Raw genomic sequence first — 22,431 nt, 5'->3', positions numbered from 1 at the left:
CATCCTGACTATAGAAGACACTAAAGTGGTCCACCCACCCATGTGGATGAATAATATATTCTATAATATTTGCTGCTTTAGAAGATCCTGTACGTACTAATTCCCCAAAAAGCATTGTTATCTTTATTTTTTGTGGCTGCCTATAAGTCCTCACAGAGAGAATTTTCCCAGTTTCTTTTTGCTTTAGCTAAGGTGGCTTTGAATATCTTCATTGTAGCTATTGGACACTCTTTGGTGTTTAATTTGAATGCTAATACCAGGCTGCCTCTCACTTTGCTACAGTCCTAGTCATACCAGGATGCAGTGACATTTTTATTACTTTTATTTTTTCTTTGGGACCTTATTGACAGTGAAAGAGCCTGGGCTTATTTGTTCAGGACTCCCCCAATGCCGATCCTTCCATGGTTCTTTTTTAGCAACATGAAAATGTAAAGGGGAACAACATTTGGGATATCACATTTGTTTACAGTGTACCCTAATGTGTCTACACAATAACCTAGATCGACAACCAAATGAAGGCTAGTCAAATTTATTAAGAAGTCAAACAGTTAGACATATATGAATCTCCGTATAAGAGTGTAAAAATACAGAAGAAACATAAGAAATCTAAATCTTCCAAAGAGATTCACTCAGTGCAGCCAGAAAAGAACAATAAGTTCTAAGACTATTATGCATGTAATCAGAAAGCAAAAGTTTAGGTTCCCCTGCATCGGCACTTCGTTGATGAACAGCATTAAGTTCTATCTATCCATAATATAACTCTAAAAGTGTCATCCCTAATTTAGAAATTAAGCACAGAGTTTGAAAAAGGATAGGTGTCAGCAGTTGGAGCCTTTCTAAGAGGTCACTCCAACATCCAGTGGGTCAAGCATCATAAAGCCACAAGCATAAAGTATCAAGATAGTACTCAGGTGCTTTCTGTCAGAAGGGCAAGATGGAAATGGGAATCTGTCCCTCTCTACAATGAATCATATACCTAAACTTGTATTCAGCAAATGTCCCATAAGGCTTTTCCCACACATACTCTACAATAGGCTCAGCCACAAAATCTTCTATGATGTTGATTCCTTGCACAGCCTTCACTAAGTACGCCCCTCTCAAACAGTTCATCCTTGGTCTCTTTTCCTTCTCCCGTGTGAACGTACCAGTGGCCGCTAGTCTATAGGGGCGCCGGGGGCGGTGCCCCACTAGGCAGAATCAGCAACAGAATAGAGGGCAGCAAGAAATGTAAGCAGACGCAATTCGTCTGTTTACATTTCTGGCCTGTGCTTCACAGCGGTGCGTGCGCATGAGTCATGGTGAACATCAAACGCACAGCGCAGGCACGCAGGCGACGGCGAGAGCAGCAGGAGTCCAGCAGACTCCGACTGCGCAAGTGTAAGCTGAGGGCGGTTTCATTTCTGCACGGCCACTCCATTGAAATTACACTAGGTATGCTGCGCATGCCTAGTGTAATGCAGGAGTCTAAAGATAGGATCCAGTCGGGCGATGACGTACTTTCGCCCGATGCCCTGTCAAATGGTAAGATCTAGCCGTGTAGCCGCCCTCAGTTGCATCCAGTCTTATGATTTGCCAATGTCACTCTGTGAGAGGATTCAGACTCGTAGAGCTGATGCAACGCGGGACCGACGGTAAGTTTTAAGTTTATTGGTTTTCCTTTTTATTTTATTTTTTTCATACCCTTCTGTGTTACATTCTGGTTCTTTCTTTTGGGGTCAGACGAAGTTTTGTTCTCGGGGCTCTGAAGAGTCTTCTGGTTTCAAAGTTTGCCCCCATGGGACGGGGTTAGGGTGCAATGGGGGTGAAGAAGCTTGTGTGGGGGTGATGGGGTTGATATTCAGGGTGGGAGGGGGTGAACAGCTGCAATGGAAGGCACAATGAAAAGGCTTATAATACATCGGCGAGAGGGAAGAGTTATGGAGAGGGCAGGTCAGAGAATAAGGGGAGACAGAGAGAAATTATGGCATAGATGGGGAGTGATTAAGACACAGGGTCTGAGGGGGGGCGTAATGGGCCACAATGTTCCCACACCCTTTCTTCAAAGCCCCCCTCTCTCTCAGTGAGACCCTCTGATGACCAACATCTTTGTACGCACGTAATAAAAGAACACAGGTGACCACAGCCTCTCTCTGCCACCAACTGCCAAGATTCAAAGCGATGAGATACACATTCGGGAGTGAGTCGCTGCGCTGTAAGTGCCCCAACATAAGATAACATAACATAGGCTGATAAACATATGCTGGATTAAGGAGCCGAGATGTGTGGCCAGAGCAGACCCGGGAGCTTGAGGTGTGTGGAGAGAGGGAGGAAGGAAAGTGGACATGAAAGGCAAGGGGGCGCTGCAGACAGGGAAGGTAAAGGGGGAAGGAAGAGATAGTTGGGTAAGTGGTAGGGAGAGACTGCAGACAAGGGGTAATGAGTCAGGCGAGGGCATGATACGCATGTGGAAGATTAGCGTGGGTAGGGGGAGATGGAGATAAAGAGAAGAAATGTGGGAGTCTAAGAAAAAGGAGGGAGAATTTTAGACATGGTAGAGGAGAGGAAATAGGGGGACTGGGCATGGGGAAATAAAGGAGAGGATAACCGAAAGGAGATATTGAGAGGAAGAGACTAGGGAGGAAAAATGAGAAATGTGTGCAGATATCGGGAAGCTAAATTTGAAGCCATAATACTTTGATTTTATACAGCGCTACTCTGCCATTGTTTGGGCCTCGAGGCGATGCCTGCTGTCTGAAGAGTGTGTTTCTGCTAAAGATAAGAACTAGTGCAGGCACCAGCAAGGGAAGGGAAGGAGTAAGAGCTCTTTGGGAGTAGGAGGGGAGTAGGTAGGTAATACCTATGAGGAAGATGGGGGGAACGATAGGGGAGACATCGCAGGACATACCGAGAGAGAGAGAGAGAGAGGGAGAGAGAGAGAGAGAGCTGGGGAAAAGATATGGCGGCGAAGAAGCATGGAGCTGACGGGGCGAGCAGGAGAAAGAAGTGTAGATACGAGGTAGGGGAGCAAGGGGGCTAGATAAAGGGCACTGGAATACGGGAAGAGACACAGAAACTTCGAGAATTAGAAAAGGGCGGGAAATGGGGCAGGAGAAGGGCATCAAGAAAGTAGCTGACGAGGGGGCACATTGTGGTGGAAGAGGGAATTAAACGGACAGAGATGGGTGAAACAAAGGGAGACATGCGAAGAAGAGGTGGGGATAAAGGAGAGAAATGTGAAGGAGAAAAGCAAAAGGAGGAGAGAGCTGGGAAGAGATGAGATGAAGTGAGGCAGGCAAGGGGTGGATAAAAGAGGGGAGAGGAGGCATAGGGCAGTGACGAGTAGGACATTCATGTAAAGGGACAGAATGAAGAGCTACATGTTGGGGTGATGATAGGGGAGGGTGAAAAAATAGGAACGAATGCAAACATTGCGGAGCAGTGAAAACTAGGAAAAGAAGAGATGTCGCTTGCATCTGGATCTGATACACAATACATAATAAAAACTGTAACAGTGCAGAGACACATGGAGATGTTAAGTTGCACAATTGACAATTTACTTAAAGAAATGTATAATTTGTGTATAGTGTAGGACTCATTTGCCACTGTTGACAAGAACAATGAGATCTCTGGGAAGGAATAACATTTAAGTAATCTGTTATGACTACTAAAATAAGAGTGGCTTGTTAATGAAGGCAGAGTTTAGAGTACAGGATGGGCAGACAAAAGAGGGAGCGGAGCGAGACCACAGGTGTGAATGGAATTCAAACAGTGTGAATGATTTGTCACTGTGACATGGAGCTAGGAAATAAAAGGCTTGGCCCACCTCGTGCAGCCAGGCAGATGAGATGTGCGTTTACTGCCATGTGCCTGTAGCTGGTCTGGGATTATAGCATGGACGCCTGCTCTGATTTCAGCAGATGCAAAAACCACAGTTGATGGACATAATGCAGAATAATGTCATACATTCACCCCAGTACAGAGATCTGGGCCCAAATCCATCGTTTTTTTGCACTACACACCACCCCAGTTCAGACATGGCCATATGCAAATCAGTCTGACCCTGTGCCTCATTGGAACAGTCCAGCCCGAACTGCCAAGCCATGCCTTCCCTGGACCGTAAACAAGCTTCCGAGGACCGGTTTCTGGCATTCCAGCCATCTTCAGCCCGGCTTTCTTGAATCCAGTGGTGTGGAGTGCATGGGACTCACGTCTGAGCATACCCATCCCACTCGGGGTGACAGATGCAAAAACCACATTTGATGGACAGAATGCAGAACAATGTCATACATTCACCCCAGTACAGAGATCTGGGCCCAAATCCATTGTTTTGCTTGAACTGGGGTGGCAGAGTGGGCTAAAGAACGGTGATGGATTAAACCCAGATCTTTTGACTGGGTGTGAGTGTTTGATTGATTCAGATGCTCCGTCCATCACCACCCCCTTTTGTACCGCTTTTGGCCGCCATAAGTGTGGCAGGGTATGCTCAGACGTGAGTTCCTTGCTCACTTTGCCACTGGATTCTAGCAAGCCGGGCTGAAGACGGCTCGAATGCCAGAAACCGGTCCTCGGAAGCTTGTTTCAGGTCCGGTGAAGACATATGTCTGAACTGGGGTGGCAGAGTGGGCTAAAGAACGGTGATGGATTAAACCCAGATCTTATGACTGGGTGTGAGTGTTTGATTGATTCAGATGCTCCGTCCATCACCACCCCCTTTTGTACCGCTGAATTCAACAGGGCGTTGCAAGATCATTAATTTGGGCAGTGCAGCTGAAGCAGTTCATGGGCTGCTTGTAGTACAGGGCTGTGTTTCTATTGTTTTTGCATCCGCCGCTTCGCCCTGTGCTGACTGGGATTAAGAGATGATTTTAACAGATGCGGTCGACTTATTTTTTTATATGCCTGGTTATTGGCAGACAAATGATACATTTAGATTTATCTGCAAAGTTTGCCAATTTAAAATAAAGCTGTTTGGGTTCGCTGGCTAGGCTCGCTCGCCACGGTGCACTTAGACAGAAACTTTCCGCCTCACCACTTTCAAATGTCACCAGCCACCACTGGAACGCACCTCCTTCCACCTTATCTTTGCAAGGCTGAGCTAACTGTAACACCTTCATTCCTTAACTATCTACGGGAACAATTCCCCTACTCTTCACTAATAGAGCGTTTGTCCACCTGCAATGCAAAACATTAACCAAATAACATCCAACAAGACTCACATGGGAATCTAAGCATTATTCTGAAATGTGAAAATTCAAATATGCTGTGGATTTAGGACTATGACTTATGCAAAAATAATAAATGAACCATGTTATTCACAATTAGTTTTTTCATAACGTCATTATAATTTTCAATGGAGACATTCACTAAACAATATTAATATGTCAACTTCCACTACATCACTGGCCTAATAACATTTAAAATACATTTAATGTGTGAACACATCACATCACTAATGAGCCCTATAAGTTTGTTACATTGTTTACATGTATTCAGGAAAATTCTTTAAATGATTTGTTAAACTTCACATCAGATTGTGCTAATTCCACAAGAACATGTTAATTGATTCACGCTTATTCTAACATCCAGTTTTACCAATAACATTGAATAATATGTGAGTGCATACTACAAGTGGTTGCATTGCACTCCTAACAGGTACTCTATGTGGGGCACAAAGTCCTGCTCTATCAATAGCTTGGCACAAAAGCTCTCTCATGATATTGAACAACAAATCATGGCGATCTGAGGATATTACCCTTCTTTCCGTGAATGGGGCCAATTGTAAGCAGTCATTTTCAAGTGCCACCATCGATTCAATCTCAGATAAGATCTCTGGTTTCTCTTATGCTCATGCCCATTTAATGGTTCCTATTGTTTGTCAGCATAGGTTTAACTAACGGTGTGGGTAGGGGATCTTCACAACGTTTCTCAAGTAAACCCATCAAGGTTTGGGCAAGAGTATTATGATCACTGTTTTTTCAGTCAACTATGACCATATTCGCTATTTCTGATTATAGCCCTAGGATATAGTCGATGCTGCTGGACCAGCCAGGTTGGTTATAAGTCAAGCACCCAGCCCTGTCTAAAGGTGTTTTGCCATGGCAAGCACAGAGATCTCAATTGAGGGAAGGGAGAATACTTGGGAAGCCCTTTTAGACCACATAACTGAAGGTAATTACAGAGTGTGTATTCCAGTCTTCTGTGGAGTTCAAAGGTTAGATCCTGATGTGCTTTTGCAACTTTCAAGTTGTTGAAGGGTGTTGGAGTCTCTTCGAATCGATTATAGACAATGAAGACCCTTTGTGTAATGCATGTGGGTAAAGTCAAGCTGATGGGCATTATATCTTTAGAATCAATTATAACTTCAGGAATCCTATATTGCAGGGCTTCTTCACCCAAATTGCTAGTACTCCAGAGGTTCTTCGTTTACCAGAAAGAACTACTGGCTTATGACCGGATGAGTAGACTAAATGAAAGACAGGTGAGAGGGACCAAGCCTTTTGGAACAGGCAAATGTCAACATTTTCAATAAACAGTCTCAATTGGAGCCCCCTAGTTTAGAGACTAACCCAGCTATATTTCAAGATATTTTTACCAAAGCAAATTGGCTATTTTGGGAGGTGGTCAGGTTCCTAGCTATATGATCTATAAGATCTCTGCAGTTAAGTGGCTCCCAAGACCCCCCAAGGTTTTTCTGGCCTTGGTTATAGGTTTGTTACAAGGATTTCTGCTCATACACAGAACTGTGCACAGAGACCGAGGACATTAGTGAATTGTGGTGTACCAGAAACTCACCTCAGTACCTAGAAAAACCCCAACCAGCTAGCATCAGTATCCCATTAGCTCTTTGTCCTATAGCAAAGTAACCAATGATTAGACAACCTAGAACATGTGACTTTGGACAATCTCAGGAATGGTGGGAAGTGAGAACACTATTTTGTTATACTCTCATACAACAGGAGTAAATAGGAGACACAGTAAGGTTAAAATATGTATTTTAACGACGTGATATCATGTGCAGTATCTTAGCCAACATAAGCAGACATATGATTAACATTAATATGGTCAGCATGGTTACAACTCCATAAAATACAAAAGGAGAAATCATGTTACAATGATGGTGCAAACAGATCATATAGCGCCTAGTTTTAACACCCTCCCTATATAGGAACTATGTATTACAAACTAAAGAAGGTCTCTTGGGCTTGGTTTGGGGAACCCCATTACCTTTCCGCTCAGTAATAGTAAATAACATCAGGATCAGCAAGGCTCTCTGCATCCCTGGAAAAGGAATCTTCCAAGTGTGTGAAATTGTGGCAAGTGTGCTACGATAAAGGTGCCAGAATCTTACTTGGCTCGCAGCTGCCAAAATGTTGTGTCTAGAATGTGTTACACGGACATGCCAATAAACAGGCTCACATGTTATGATAACCTTGACGGCTCAGCACTCACTTTGCAGACTAGGGGCACAATGTATTTCTAGAGATGTCGAAAAACAAATCTTTTCTCATGTGTAGACCTTCGTGAAGGCTAACATACAAAAACAGCTATACAGTGTTGTGTGCAAAAGCAGAAAAAGGTAAAAAGGCGTTTAAACTTCTAATAAGCCATGCTAACATAATAAGCACGCAAAAGTAGGCCCTAAATCATATGACACCCTCCCTTGTTCGGGGAACGCACAATAACCGGGGCAAGCTTCATAAAACGCAGAGTTCAAGTTCGAATGAGACAGAACCAAGTTCAGGAATTTTGCCAAACTTGAGAATTTGGAGTAAAAATCCGAATTAAAAAGTAACCAAGTCAGTGAAACCAATCACGTGTGGCCATGGTGTGAAAAAAAAGACCTCAAAAATGAAGAAAAACATTAAGGGCCAGATGTAGGTAAATCATATTTACAGACTCTGAAATACCGAATTTTACCGATTTGGTATTTCATAGTCGGTAAATATGAAGGGGGGAGATGTAGGTATTTCCAGATGTGGAAATACCGAATCGTTAGAATTCGGTATATACCGATTCGGTAATTACCGAATCGGTATTCCCTATTGATTCCTATGGGCTGTGAAACCCATAGGAATGAATGGGAAATACCGATTCGGTAATTACCGAATCGGTAAATACCGACTTTTGCAAGGGTGCAGGGGGTGTCACTTTGACACCCTCTGGCTCCCCAAAAATAGGCATGTGCGCCATGTGGCACACAGACATGCCCTAAGGGCATGTCTGTCTGTCACAAGGCTAGGTGTGCATGCACACCTGAATTCAGTATTTTAACACCCAATTGGATTGGGTGTTAAAATACCGAATTTGTAGGGCCTTTGGGATTCAGAAGAGTCCCACCTACATCTGAGATTTACAGAATCGGTAAAAATAGCAATTTGGTATTTTACAGAATCAGTAAATTTACCGATTCTGTAAAATAATGCCCCTACATACCATTTCTGAAATACCGGTCGGTAACGGCCGAAAATACCGATTTTCGGCCGGTACCGACCGACCTACATCTGGCCCTAAGGCATTAAAGAAAAAATATTCCCGAGTTCAGTAGGTGTTAATGAAGCAGAAAAAAATCTGCACTTCAATCCAACAGCATATAAGCACCATACGTTGCAACTGCCTCCAATAGCAAGTTGTTGTTATCATCCATGAACATTTTAGCCATCCAATTAAGTAATGGGAACGAACATACATGTTCCTCGTTTGCCGGAGCCTCTTGTACCATCAGAGGACAACTCAGGCTTACTTCAAGATAACTGTGCACCAATAAGTCATTGACTGGAGTCCAAATGTTCCAATTGGCTAGAACCTCATGAGCCGCTGCGCAGGCCATAATCCCGGCACTAGAACAATTTATTTCATGAGCAACTAAGGGACTCATTAGTAGAATAAAATCCAGGTCAGGAGACACTGTGTTGCAGAGACACAAATCCAGGGCCCATTCAAATACACAATCCAGGCAATGGAAAACAGGCTGCATACTGGTGAAGAATGAGAACCATAAAGATAAACCATACGCCACACTCAGAATGGCGCAAGATATCTATCCAATGTATTCTAGCATCCAGTTACTAAGCTGGGGCGGCTGGGACAGATCGTCGTGGAGCACAGACTGTGCATCCATTTTGGAGTAAAAAAATTAACAGTAGTATACCCGCGTCTAAAGCAAGAGGTAACGGGAAAATGCCGAAGACACTCGAAAAAATGGAATGAAAAAATGCAGGGATCACACCAAATTTAGGGGTAGATTAGGATAGCGGTTTTTACGCATTCTCTGGGCCGGCAAAAGCCACCGCCGGCCCGGAGGATACGGAAAAACCGCAGCGGACCCACCAAAGACCCACCGCCACATTAGGGTGGCTCGTGGATCCTGGTTTCCGTCCGCAGCTTTTCCGCCGCGGTTGGCTTACAACCGCGGCGGAAAAGCCCTAATATGGTGGCGGTGTCTCTCAGACACCGCCAGCCATATTAGGATGCCCAAAATTGAAATGCTTTTCCACGGCTGGTTTTCTGCCGTGGAAAAGCATACGAAGCTTTACTGTGGGGGGCCGTTACTGCCCCCTGGGTGAAGTGGGGGTGGGGGTGCACATGGGGGGTACCTATGGTACCCCCCTGCATTTGTATGCAGTAATCGGCAGGCACCGCGAGGTGCCTGATGCTTTCTGCATTCAAATGCAATGTATGCATTTTTAACATTGCGGCGGGTGCAGCTTGAAGCCGCACCCGCCGCAATGTTAAACATAGAGGATGTGACCGCCAGGGTGGCGGTCACATCTTAATTGGACAGGAGGGTACTCCGCAGGCCATGCGGAGGTTCCCTCCTGCTTTATGGTCGCGGACGGACTCAAGTCCGTCCGCGATCATAATGAGCCCCATAGTCTGGAATGAGGTCACAAGGCAGGAACTTACTAATTTAAAAAAGTGTGCCAGGCCCATGGTCGACGACGCATTAAAAATTGTGTGAATCAAAGCACTGAAATGCAGGGGCAGGTCTGTGTTTAACAAGGCATGTACTTCAGTACGAGTATTTGCAACATGAAGGACAAATGTCTCACACGCAGATGTAAGGGGACTTACTTCTGGGACAAAAGAGCTCTTATTCATCTCATCTTTTTGAACTCTGCTTTCAAGGTCAGAATAGAAGGCCAGATTGAAACATCGAGCCTCCCATGTGGAGGAGGAAATAAGACATTCTTACAGCAAACTAAACGCTGGGAAACCGTAACGATATAATGAATACCAAAATGCATACCACAACAATCTTCATTATTTAATAACAAATAACTACCGTTTGCAAGCAATGTGAATGCTGGTGTAATAGCCGGGGAAGGAGTGCCTTTTAAAACACAGGAAAGGTTCAGAGCAAGGTCCTTCATGAACCGTGCAATTGCAGGTTTCTGCAGACTAAAGAGTGATCTGGTGTGGTGGTGCAATCTTTGCCTTTCAAATAAACTTCCTTCCCTCAAACACCTGTATGTGAACGGGAGATTCAAAACTTCATGAAGATAAGCACTACCTAAGGATTCCACAGTGGAAAACCGCAACTCAGCCGAAGTGTACAAGTGTGACTTGTAAGCGATAGGGACTGTGTTACCCCCATTAAAAGTGAAGTACGTGAAACCCACTGCCCCTGGCACGATTCTTATCACCAGGTTAGTGTGGTTATCACGAGACGACAAGAACTTAGATTCAAGAAGATCAGCCTGCAAAGATTGCTAGATTGCTGAATGTTCAGGCAGCTAGCACGACTTGGAAAAAGTAGGTTGTATAACACGGAAAGCGGCTTGATACGCTGGGCATATTCGGGAATGGAGGTATGACCGAAATTCAAAAAGCCAAGTAAAGATTGTAGCGTTTTCAGTGTTGCGGGAGCTCGCAAAAGTGCACATTTCTCCAAGAAGTGAGGAGCTAAACCTTGCCCTTCATTGTTGAGCTCATAACCCAGGAACACGTTGGGCGCCATGTTGCAAGGATTTCTGCTCATACACAGAACTGTGAACAGAGACCTAGGACATTAGTGAATTGTGGTGTACAAGAAACTCACATCAGTACCTAGGAAAACCCTAACCAGCTAGCATCAGTGTCCCATTAGCTCTTTGTCCTACAGCAAAGTAACCAACCTAGAACATGCGACTTAGGACTATCTCAGGAATGGTGGGAAGTGAGAACACTCTTTTGTTATACTATCATACCAGTCCACAACAGGAGTAAATAGGAGACACGGTAAGGTTAAAATATTTATTTTAACGACGTGATCTCATGTGCAGTATCTTAGCCAACATAAGCAGACATATGATTAAGAATAATATGGTCGGCATGGGTACAACTCTGAGGTTCCGTGACGATCGTAAGTGATGTTTTCGACTCACACGAATATGGTCGAGTCTGGAATCTACGAACCGCAAATGACGAGTTTAGTGGGTGTACGCAGTTTCGCTGTACTAGCCTAAACCGTTCGTCTGTTTCGTGGGTTTATCTATCTGTACCCACGGGTTCCATCTTAGATACGGCATCCATTTTGTTTCTTGCCCTCAAGTAGCCAACGAACGGACGCTGTCCGCTTCGCGACCCTGGGATTCCCAAGACTCTTGCGGAAGACACGTTTCCTTTGAAAGTGTCTTTATGACGAGGGAGATGATACTGTAAGGCAGCTGGCTCCGCTTGAGGCACATCTTGCCGGGCCGGTCTATTGTCTTAGTCGTGCATCTCATTAGGCACGTCCCTTTGATGCCCGCAACTCGTGTTTCCCGATACCACCCCTTTTACACCCTTTTCGATCTCCCCACTGTTTCCGTCTTCCTCTACACCTGTTCCTGTTCCTTCTTCGATCTGTTTACTGCTGATTGGAATGTACTAATGGTGGGAAGATGGGTTTTTACAGTTGGGAACCACCAAATGTCTCCGTACTTATGTTCCGGGCCCTGAATGCATAAAAGTAACCCCTTGTGGTTTTTACAATGGGAACCAAGTTGTAAACCTCTGTGTACCATGTTAACCTATGAGAGAATACTGTATAAAAAGGAGCGACCCACAGTAGCAAATTGAATCAGACTCCGCGAACTTACATGCTGTGTACTTCACGTGACTTCTGTGTTCCCTGCAGTAAATAAACCTCGAATCTTTGACGCCGAAGGAAGTGTCCCGTGTCTCTGTCATTTGTATGCCGGAACAGGTAACACACGAAGGTTTCAGGTGTTATCCCTGGCACCGCTGGGTCTTAAATAACCCAGTCCTTCAGTTGGCGCCCAACGTGGGCCTGCATCAGTGGTACCGGTCCAAGCCCGACGATCGCGAGGAACTTCGTGTGAAATCTCCGAGGGAAGGTGCACCCCGCTTCATCGATCCTGTTGTCGAAACAAGTGGCCCGACGACTTTTCCCGCGAAGATTCCCGCCTCCTGACGGCTGCGATGGACTGCTGCCCTGACTGTAGACCTGTTTTGGCGCCTGGCGTAGACCTTGGTACAGCGAGACGATTGACGGGCCTTCCTGGTGACGCCATCGATCTTTGAGTTAAGTATTTGTGGGTCGCTCCCAGAGTTCTTAGTTGTGGGTGCTTAGTTGTTGCATGGTTCCATTGCATTTGTGGTTCTTAGTACTTGGTTCTTTGTTGTGATATTTGACGTCTGCAGTCGCCAAAAACCGAGGGTTTTTGTTCTTTGCAGGGACTTGGTAAATCCCGTAACCCTTGAAGTTTGTGAAACTCGGCTAGTGTGCAAGATGCCTGGTCGTAGTACTTTGTTTGGTTGCTTTAGAAAATGTGGTGCGGATTCCGGACTGGAGGACTTCGTGTCCGATACCTCCGGTTGGAACTCCAACGTATGAATTATATAGCAAGCATGGGTTAGGTCCAATTACCTTTAATGAATGTTGGGTTCGCTATACCAAAAAGGATGGTGTTCTTAGTTGGCCACCTCATGGTAGTTTCGAGACCTCGATTTTAGATAACCTTGAGGCTAAATTGTTTAAGAAGAAATCTAGGCCGGCCATGTTTGATGCCTTTCGGTTGTGGCGTAAAGAAGCCAAACAGAAAGAAATCAGACAGAAAAAACGTAATCAGAGAGATGGAGTCGCTACCATAGTAAAGAAAGCAGAACAGTTCCAGCGAGATAAGGAGGAAAAGGAAAAGGAAGTTTTTGATAGGCTTCAGCGTATGTCTATAGATAAATGTTACCCCGCTTTGCCAACGGAGTCGGATAAGAAGGAGGAATTAGTTGAGGATCCTTTAATGTCCTATCTTTTGAAGTCACCACCTCCGTACGCACAGGGTACCACGGCTCCTGTGGTTCCTCCTGTACTTCCTCCTATACTTCCTCCTCAACCTCCTCCTCAACCTGTACCCGTTCTTCCGACTGTTCCTGCTCCCTTGCCTACTTCTGTTCCTACTGCTCCACCGCTTGTACTTCCTCATACTCCTGCTCCCGCTGCTGCTCCTGTTCTACTTGCTCCTGCTGTTTCGTCTGGTTCCGACTCTTCTCTTGTTAATCCTTTATATTATACTTCTCCATCTACCCGACGTCGTACCCCCTCTGTTGCTGCTAATTTCTTTAATTCTCTTGGCCCTATTCTTGAGTCCGCTGGTTCGGACGGTCCTCAACGACGTAGTCAGCTTCCCGGTAATCAGGAACGTGCTGCATTGTATAATATGGCGATGGGTTGGATGAGACACCCCCTTAGAAATCCTCCACGTGCTGTGCTTGATACGTTCTGTCAATTCAATATACCGACACAAAGATACGTTTTCGAAGAAATGTGCAAGGTTTTACGTGATCAAATATCGGCCGATGCATCTGATGATGTATTGACTGCTTTGACTAATCTACAGCTTCAGTTTTCGAGCGGAATGATAGTTGATTCTAATGTTCGACGCGCTGTTGAGCAGTTGTTATCTTTTCGTCCTTCTATAATGCCTCGGGCATTGTTTGTAGAAAACATTGAGGGACCGCTAGACGCGCCTGGTCAGTACCCTATGCGCGAGGTTCCACCAGTGTGGATGCCAGGTGATGCTAATCACGCTCCACCGATTTTGCCAAATTTCCAGAGAGTATGGATACACCTCCCATGGAAACGATCGGAAGTTCTGCAGGTGAAGCAATCTTTGCCTGACCCTCGCAAAAATCCTGCAGGGTATAATAAGGAATTATCGCAGCTCGTGGATGCTACGATAATGAATCTTGCTGATATCGATATGCTGTTTGGCAATGTCGTACCGCAACCGGTATGGGCAAAAATTCGTCAAGAAAATCATGCGGCAGAATTAGGTGGTGATTGGGCTGCTCTTGTAGCAGCAGATACACGACAAATTGGTGGGGCTAAACCTGAACAGCTCATTACGGCTCTGCCTCAAAGAATTATTACCCTAATGAAAACGCTTATGCCAGCTATGAAGGTAAATTGGGACAAATTGTCAGCTTGCAAACAGAAGAAGGATGAGAGTGTCTCTGATTTCTTTACGAGATTTGAGGAGGCATTCATCGATCATAGTGGTCAGGATATGGGTACCGAGGGTGGTCAGAGGTTGTTTGTGGACAAATTTGTTGCTAACTTATTACCTGACTTGAGCAACAAGTTAAGAAATTCTGAGAGTGCGTGGGCTGTTTCTACGTCTGCTCAAATACTGGCTACGGCACAGTATTATGAGAATAGGGAGAAAGAGGAGAACGATCGTGCTGACAAGAAGACGAAAGAGCTAAAAACTAAAGTGTTGTTACAACAGGCGTATCCTCCGCGTTCGCATCAGAATGATTCGCAACAACGTAATCGATCGCAGCCGCAGTCTAATAGGTCGCAATCACGAAATGACTCCTCTTCGCAAAGATCTTCGTTAGGGTACAATCAGTGTGCCTATTGTAGGAATGAGGGTCATTTAAAATTTGATTGTCCAGTTCTCAATGAGCGTAATAGTGGTAATTCGTCTAGAGGAGGTCGTGGTGGTTCTCAGCAGACGCCACGTGGTAGAGGACGTGGTGCTCAAAACGATCGTTCCACTAATACTTCTGACTCTAATAATTGTTTTGATCAGCGTGGATCGTCGCAAGGGCGATCTGCTCAGTACAATGTGGATGATTATTACGTCGATCAAGACGCTGACGACGGTAATTACTAGGACAGCCATAGACAAGGAGAGGGAGTAGTATCAGTTCCGGTTGATCAGAGAGGGCCTTACGTTGCAGTTGCCACCTCGGGCGTCGTTGAGCCTTTTCTGTTGGACACTGGTGCAGCGAAAAGTTCCATAATGCATTCGAAACTCCCTGGCGCACCTTTGTCTGGCTTAACAAATGTTTCCGTTGGATTCTCTGGCGCCCCTGTTAGCAATCCAGTTTCGTGCCCTTTGCCTCTTACCATTGGGCCACGTGAGCTGAAAGCTCCGTTGATTTTGACCACTGGGTGTGGTGAAAATCTTTTGGGTCTGGATCTGCTAAAACGTCTGTATGCGACTTTGTATTGTTCTCCTGCGGGAGTAAAGCTTACTTTGGATGAGAGAGTTATCTCTCCAATGTACTTATCTCTCGATAAGCTTCCACCGGAATTGAGTTCTCTTCCATCATCTTTGTGGGCAACAGGTCCCAATGACGTGGGCCTGCTTGACATCTCCCCTTATGTTGTTCACGTGAAATCAAATGTGCGATTGCCACGTATTCCGCAGTATCGTATCTCCCTTGATGGTGAGCGAGCACTGTTAGCGATCATTTATGATTTGATCGAGAAAGATGTTATCGAGGAGACTCGGGGAAACGTGTGCAATAGCCCTGTACTGCCCATCTTAAAACGCACAGATCCATCAAAACCACCTGTTTATCGCTTTGTTATCGATTTACGGGAGGTAAATAAAATTGTGATTCCTCAGTTCCCTGTTGTGCCTGACATCACGGCGCTACTAACTCTGATTCCAGCCTCTGCGTCTTGGTTTTCGGTGATCGATCTGAAGAATGCGTTCTTTAGCATCCCGATTGCCGAAGAAAGCAGGGACCTTTTCGGTTTCTGTCTCGGAGGTCGCAGCTTTAGGTTTAAGCGCGCTCCTCAGGGCTACTGTGAAAGTCCATCTATATACAGTCAAGCTTTGAAGGGCCAACTAGATGCATTTGTGTTGCCGGCTGGTGCAGCCTTAATCCAATACGTCGACGACCTATTGGTGGCTGCAGATACTCAGGACATTTGCAAAATTGCCACGATATCGTTGTTGCAACATCTCTGTGACTTACATCATAAGGTGTCGCCTTCTAAACTTCAATATTGTTGTCAAGAAGTAACCTATCTAGGTCACTTATTGTCAAAGGAGGGAAGAAGGTTGACCCCAGAGAGAATTGCAGCGATCGCTCGAATGACTGTGCCAACTACTCAGAGAGATGTGCGTGCCTTTCTAGGTATCACGTCATACTGCAGACAGTGGATTCCAAATTTTTCATTGTTGGCGAAACCATTGGTGGCTCTTACGTGCAAGGATGTTCCAACTCCTTTACCATGGACGGAAGAATGTCAGAAAAGTTTTTCTGAACTGCGTGACGCATTGTGTTCGGCTCCTGTGTTAGGTACCCCTGACTACAGTAAGCCGTTTACACTATACGTTCACGAGAGAGAAGGTTGTGCATTGAGTGTTTTGACGCAACCTTTTGGTGGTAAGCAGCGTCCATGTGCATATTTTTCCTCGACCTTGGACCCAGTAGCTAGAGCATTGCCGAGTTGTTTGAGAGCAACAGCGGCAGCTGCGGTGTCCATCCGACAATCAGCAGGATTGGTCATGGATAACATGCTTACGGTGATGGTTCCGCAAGCAGTTGACACTCTTTTGAATCGTACGAAAACTCAGCACTTGACGAGTGCGAGTTTGTCTGGGTACGAGTTGACGCTGTTGGCAAGTCATATTCAGATAAAACGTTGTAATGTCCTGAACCCGGCGACTTTATTGCCAATTAGTATGGAATCAGATGAAGTAGCAGCTCATGACTGCTACTTACGGACAGAAGAGGAAACAAAAGGTCGTGTGGACCTTAAAAACACTCCTTTGGAAGATCCCGATGGGACCTTGTATGTGGATGGTTCATGTTTTAAATTGCCGAATGGTGATGTGACGACTGCATATGCTGTGGTAACTTTGAATACTGTTGTGGAAGCTGCGAGATTGAATCAGAACTCTGCCCAGGCTGCAGAACTGATCGCTTTGACTTGTGTGTGTGTTGTCGAAAGGGAAACGTGTGAATGTGTTTACCGACAGCCAATATGCTTTTGGCGTCGCCCATAGTTTTGGACGTTTGTGGAGAGAGAGAGGTTTTATGACGTCGCATGGCACTAAGATTCAGCATGGACAGCTTGTGAATGATCTTTTGGATGCACTTACATTGCCTAAGCAGGTGGCGATTGTTAAATGTAGTGCACACCGTAATGTGACGGATGATGTTGGTCGTGGGAATGCGTTTGCTGATGAGACTGCTAAGGAGACTGCCCGGAACCTTAGCACTAGAATGTATGTGACGAGTTCGGTTAGGTGGCCTACAGAGACTAGTATGTGCGAGGATACCATCGAGAGTGTGAAAACGATACAGAACGAGGCCACCGAGACTGAAAAGACGAAGTGGAAAGAGAGTACGGGAAAGCTGGATGCGAATGGTTGTTGGATTGATTTGTCGGAGCATAAGAGATGGATGTTGCCAGATGCGTATGTGCTAGCTGTTGTGACGATGGCACACGGGTTAGCACATATCAGTGCGAAAGGTATCTGTAAGTTGTTGTCCCCTGTGTGGAAGAACGATGGTATCACGGAGTGTGCTGAGAGATTGGTGAAGAATTGAATGGTATGCATGATGTACAACCCGGGAAAAGGAACCCCTACACCTCCTGGCCATTTTGCTCCCCCTTCATGTCCCTTCGAGGTGATCCAATTAGACTTCATCCATATGGAGCGATGCAATAACCTGAAATACGTTTTAGTTGTGGTTTGCGCATTCTCCCGATGGATCGAAGCCTACCCTCTTTAGGACAACACTGCTTTGTCCACTGCGAAAATCCTACTGAAGGAATATTTTCCTCGGTATGGAATGCCACGAATTGTATGGTCTGATAACGGAAGTGAGTTTGTGGGGAGTGTGATGAAGAGTGTGTGTAAGGGCCTTGGAATTACTCAGAAATTCCATAGCGCCAATCATCCCCAGTCTGCAGGTTTGGTTGAAGGGTATAATGGCACCCTTAAACTAAAACTAGCGAAGATTCAGGCTACAACTGGTCTCTCGTGGCCTGACGCTTTGCCTCTAGCTCTGTTGTCAACAAGGGCGACTGTACACTCCCGAGTAGGGCTCAGTCCCTATGAAATAGTGTTCGGCTGTCCTGCGAATGTTTGGGGGGTTCCTAGACCGAGTGTGTTTTCAGATCTTGAGTACCCAATGCTGATTGGCTATCTTCATGATCTGACTGCTAAACTGAGGTTAATTCACCAACAGGTCTTTGAAGCACTGCCGACGCAGACGGAGGGTCCAGGCCACCAGCTCCAGCCCGGAGACTGGGTGGTAACGTGGAATTTCTCACGCAAAAGAAACCTTGAGCCCCGCTTCACCGGACCCTTCCAGGTCCTCCTTGCCACGAGAACCGCTGTCCGTTTGGAAGGCCGTAAGAATTGGGTGCATGCCACCCATACTAAAAAGGTACCCATACCTTTACCAGCGGACTCGTGGGTGAGGAAGGGCATTGCTTCATCTGAAACCGAAGGATTGCAGACCTTTGTACCTTTTAGCGACGCCCAGCCTGTCGGAGAATCCTCAGTGCAGCAGAACGACATTGTTGAACATTTGTCACCACAAGACTCAAGATCTGAACAATTGACTGATCAGCAGAACTCTGTTCCTTCATCGGATCCATTGTTTGACGAACAGACACGTCCTGGAAAAAACCGATACTTTTTGCGATCTAATACCAAGGACAAATAAAATTTGCTTTTGTTCCTCGACAATTACGTTACCCCATTGCTACGATCAGTCTAAACACTCGGATAATTGTGATTGTGTAAATATTGAGTTTTTTCCACATCTGTGTTTTTGCTTCCACAGCTGAGAGACTTTTGTATATATTTCTGAATAAGATACCTTGCATCCAGGTGTACCGTAGGGCCGCGCGTGTACTTCCTTCTGGTTAGTAGGTCTTGACACTAGGTCGAAGGCAATCGATTCGTGGGAACTCCTGGGGATTGACTACTGCTACACAGAACGAAGTGCGTCAAGAAACGTTGCGGACGGTCTTAGGGGATGGCGTTTTCAAAGCTGATGGACTTGGAAGAAGCTCAGGCGCAAAGATTCAAACTCCAACAAATTACTCGTACCAAATGCTTTATGTTTCAGGTGTTCCTTCTGTTTCTAATTGTTTCCTCGTTATTGGTGGGTGGGGTGTATTTTATGATACAGTACTCCCTACCTTCTGCCATACCTACTCCTACTTCTGAACCTAAATCTATCACCACTGTGTCCCCTCATTCCTTTCATATCTTACCCCAACACGAGCAGGCTAGACGTGCGGAATTCAAAAATAATTCCTTCATCCAACTCCTTCACCAGCATCAGTTGGTTGTAAACACTACCAATTGCTGGGTGTGTGGGTTAATGCCACATACCACGGACAAGGGAATTCCATATTTGGTTCTGCCTTATAGTTCCCAGGGTTCAGCTCAAGCATTCCAAACAATGTTTCGAAGTGCACTAGATTCCTACCCCAATCGAGAGCCGTGTCCTCCCCACTTTGGTCCTGGTCCGTACCATAAGTCTTTGGCCATAGCGATTGCGGACTTAGATAGGGATATCTACGAACCGTCGCTTATCCCGGACGAAGAGGTGCGAGCCTATAGGGATCTAAGTGAGGTTGAGTACAGTGCGCTCATGGGTGAAAGACAGCTTAGAAGCTCGCCTCCGATATGGATCGTACCCCACCTTGGTAATTTCTGTCTACTAGGCCGTGGCCGAAGATCGAGAGCTCGTCTTGGAGAGAGCGCTTGCTCCGAGACTTATATCCTACCGATGCTCTCTTCCCCTGTGTTTCTGGCTGCCAAGGGTACATACTTCGTCTGTCATGATCGTGCGTATACGTGGTTGCCCCCTGACTTTGTGGGCTCATGTTACATCGCAAATCTGTTGCCTCCGACGTTTACCGTTGATGCAGATTATCACAAGACTAGAATTGTGAGGGGCGTGATTAGCGTAGAGGACACTGCCGGTCAAGAGGCAGGAGACTTTTTCAAGGGTTTCTTTCCGTTTTGGGTACCTATGGTCAATAGTAGGAACCTGAGACAGTTGACTCGAGTGGTGGAATCGACAGCTAATATCACTGCCAGTGCCCTTGGTAATATCACCACAGAACTTCAGGCGGATAGGCTCATGACGTTACAAAACCGTATGGTTTTAGACGTTGTTTTAGCAGATCGAGGTGGAGTATGTAAGGTGATCCATTCGAGCTGCTGTATTTTCATTCCAGATAATGCTCCGACTGTCTATCAAGCCATCTCAAAGTTGCATAAGATCTCTGAGTCCATACACGTGGACGTAGGGGACTGGACGCTACTTGGGTGGTTTTGGGGCCTGATGTCGACTTGGGGTTGGAAGATTCTGATGATCATCGGGGTTGTTGCAGCATTTCTGTTCACGTGTTGCCTTTGTGTGCAGTGTGGTCCTGCCTTATGTGGCCTCTGTGCTACGACGTGTATAAGACAGCCGCCTGTTACCAAAGGAGCTCAGATGGATAGAGTTATGTTGCAGCAACATCTAGATGGTCTGATGAATATCGAGTATGATTCTGACTAGTGCTTGCCTACATGAGGGCAAAAGGAGCGTCTGAGGTTCCGTGACGATCGTAAGTGATGTTTTCGACTCACACGAATATGGTCGAGTCTGGTATCTACGAACCGCAAATGACGAGTTTAGTGGGTGTACGCAGTTTCGCTGTACTAGCCTAAACCGTTCGTCTGTTTCGTGGGTTTATCTATCTGTACCCACGGGTTCCATCTTAGATACGGCATCCATTTTGTTTCTTGCCCTCAAGTAGCCAACGAACGGACGCTGTCCGCTTCGCGACCCTGGGATTCCCAAGACTCTTGCGGAAGACACGTTTCCTTTGAAAGTGTCTTTATGACGAGGGAGATGATACTGTAAGGCAGCTAGCTCCGCTTGAGGCACATCTTGCCGGGCCGGTCTATTGTCTTAGTCGTGCATCTCATTAGGCACGTCCCTTTGATGCCCGCAACTCGTGTTTCCCGATACCACCCCTTTTACACCCTTTTCGATCTCCCCACTGTTTCCGTCTTCCTCTACACCTGTTCCTGTTCCTTCTTCGATCTGTTTACTGCCGATTGGAATGTACTAATGGTGGGAAGATGGGTTTTTACAGTTGGGAACCACCAAATGTCTCCGTACTTATGTTCCGGGCCCTGAATGCATAAAAGTAACCCCTTGTGGTTTTTACAATGGGAACCAAGTTGTAAACCTCTGTGTACCATGTTAACCTATGAGAGAATACTGTATAAAAAGGAGCGACCCACAGTAGCAAATTGAATCAGACTCCGCGAACTTACATGCTGTGTACTTCACGTGACTTCTGTGTTCCCTGCAGTAAATAAACCTCGAATCTTTGACGCCGAAGGAAGTGTCCCGTGTCTCTGTCATTTGTACGCCGGAACAGGTAACCCACGAAGGTTTCAGGTGTTATCCCTGGCACCGCTGGGTCTTAAATAACCCAGTCCTTCAACTCCATAAAATACATAAGGAGAAATCATATTACAATGATGGTGCAAACAGATCATATAGCACCTAGTTTTAACACCCTCCCTATATAGGAACTATGTATTATAAACTAAAGAAGGTCTCTTGAGCTTGGTTTGGGGGGCCCATTACCTTTCCGCTCAGTAATAGTAAATTACATCTGGATCAGCAAGGCTCTCTGCTTCCTTCGAAAAGGAATCTTCCTACTGTGTGAAATTATAGCAAGTGGGCTATGATAAAGGCGCCAGAATCTTACTTGGTTCGCAGCTGCCAAAATGTTGTGTCTAGAATGTGTTACACGGCAATGCCGATAAACAGGCTCACATGTTATGATAACCTTGACAGCTCAGCACTCACTGTGCAGACTACGGGCATGATGTATGTCTAGAGATGTCGAAAACCAAACCTTTTCTCATGTGTAGACCTTCGTGAAGGCTAACGTACAAAAACAGCTATGCAGTGTCGTGTGCAAAAGCAGCAAAAGGTAAAATGGCATTTAAACTGCTAATAAGCCATGCTAACATAACATGCACGCAAAAGTAGGCCCTAAACCATACTTTTTCAATGCATTCCCTGGATCACAATTTAGCATGACCTCTTTGCTGAAGATCGATAAGTCTACTGTTCTGTCCTGTCAACTATCTGCACAAGATTAGCCCTTATTTCCTGATCTTAAGTGAGTCTGTCCACTCTTGCCTAGATATGGTAATTGGTCATTTCTCACAGGGCACTCAT

The sequence above is a fragment of the Lissotriton vulgaris genome, chromosome 9 (genome assembly GCF_964263255.1).
Source record: "Lissotriton vulgaris chromosome 9, aLisVul1.2, whole genome shotgun sequence".
NCBI classification, from domain to species: domain Eukaryota; kingdom Metazoa; phylum Chordata; class Amphibia; order Caudata; family Salamandridae; genus Lissotriton; species Lissotriton vulgaris.
This window is presented reverse-complemented; position numbering follows the sequence as displayed.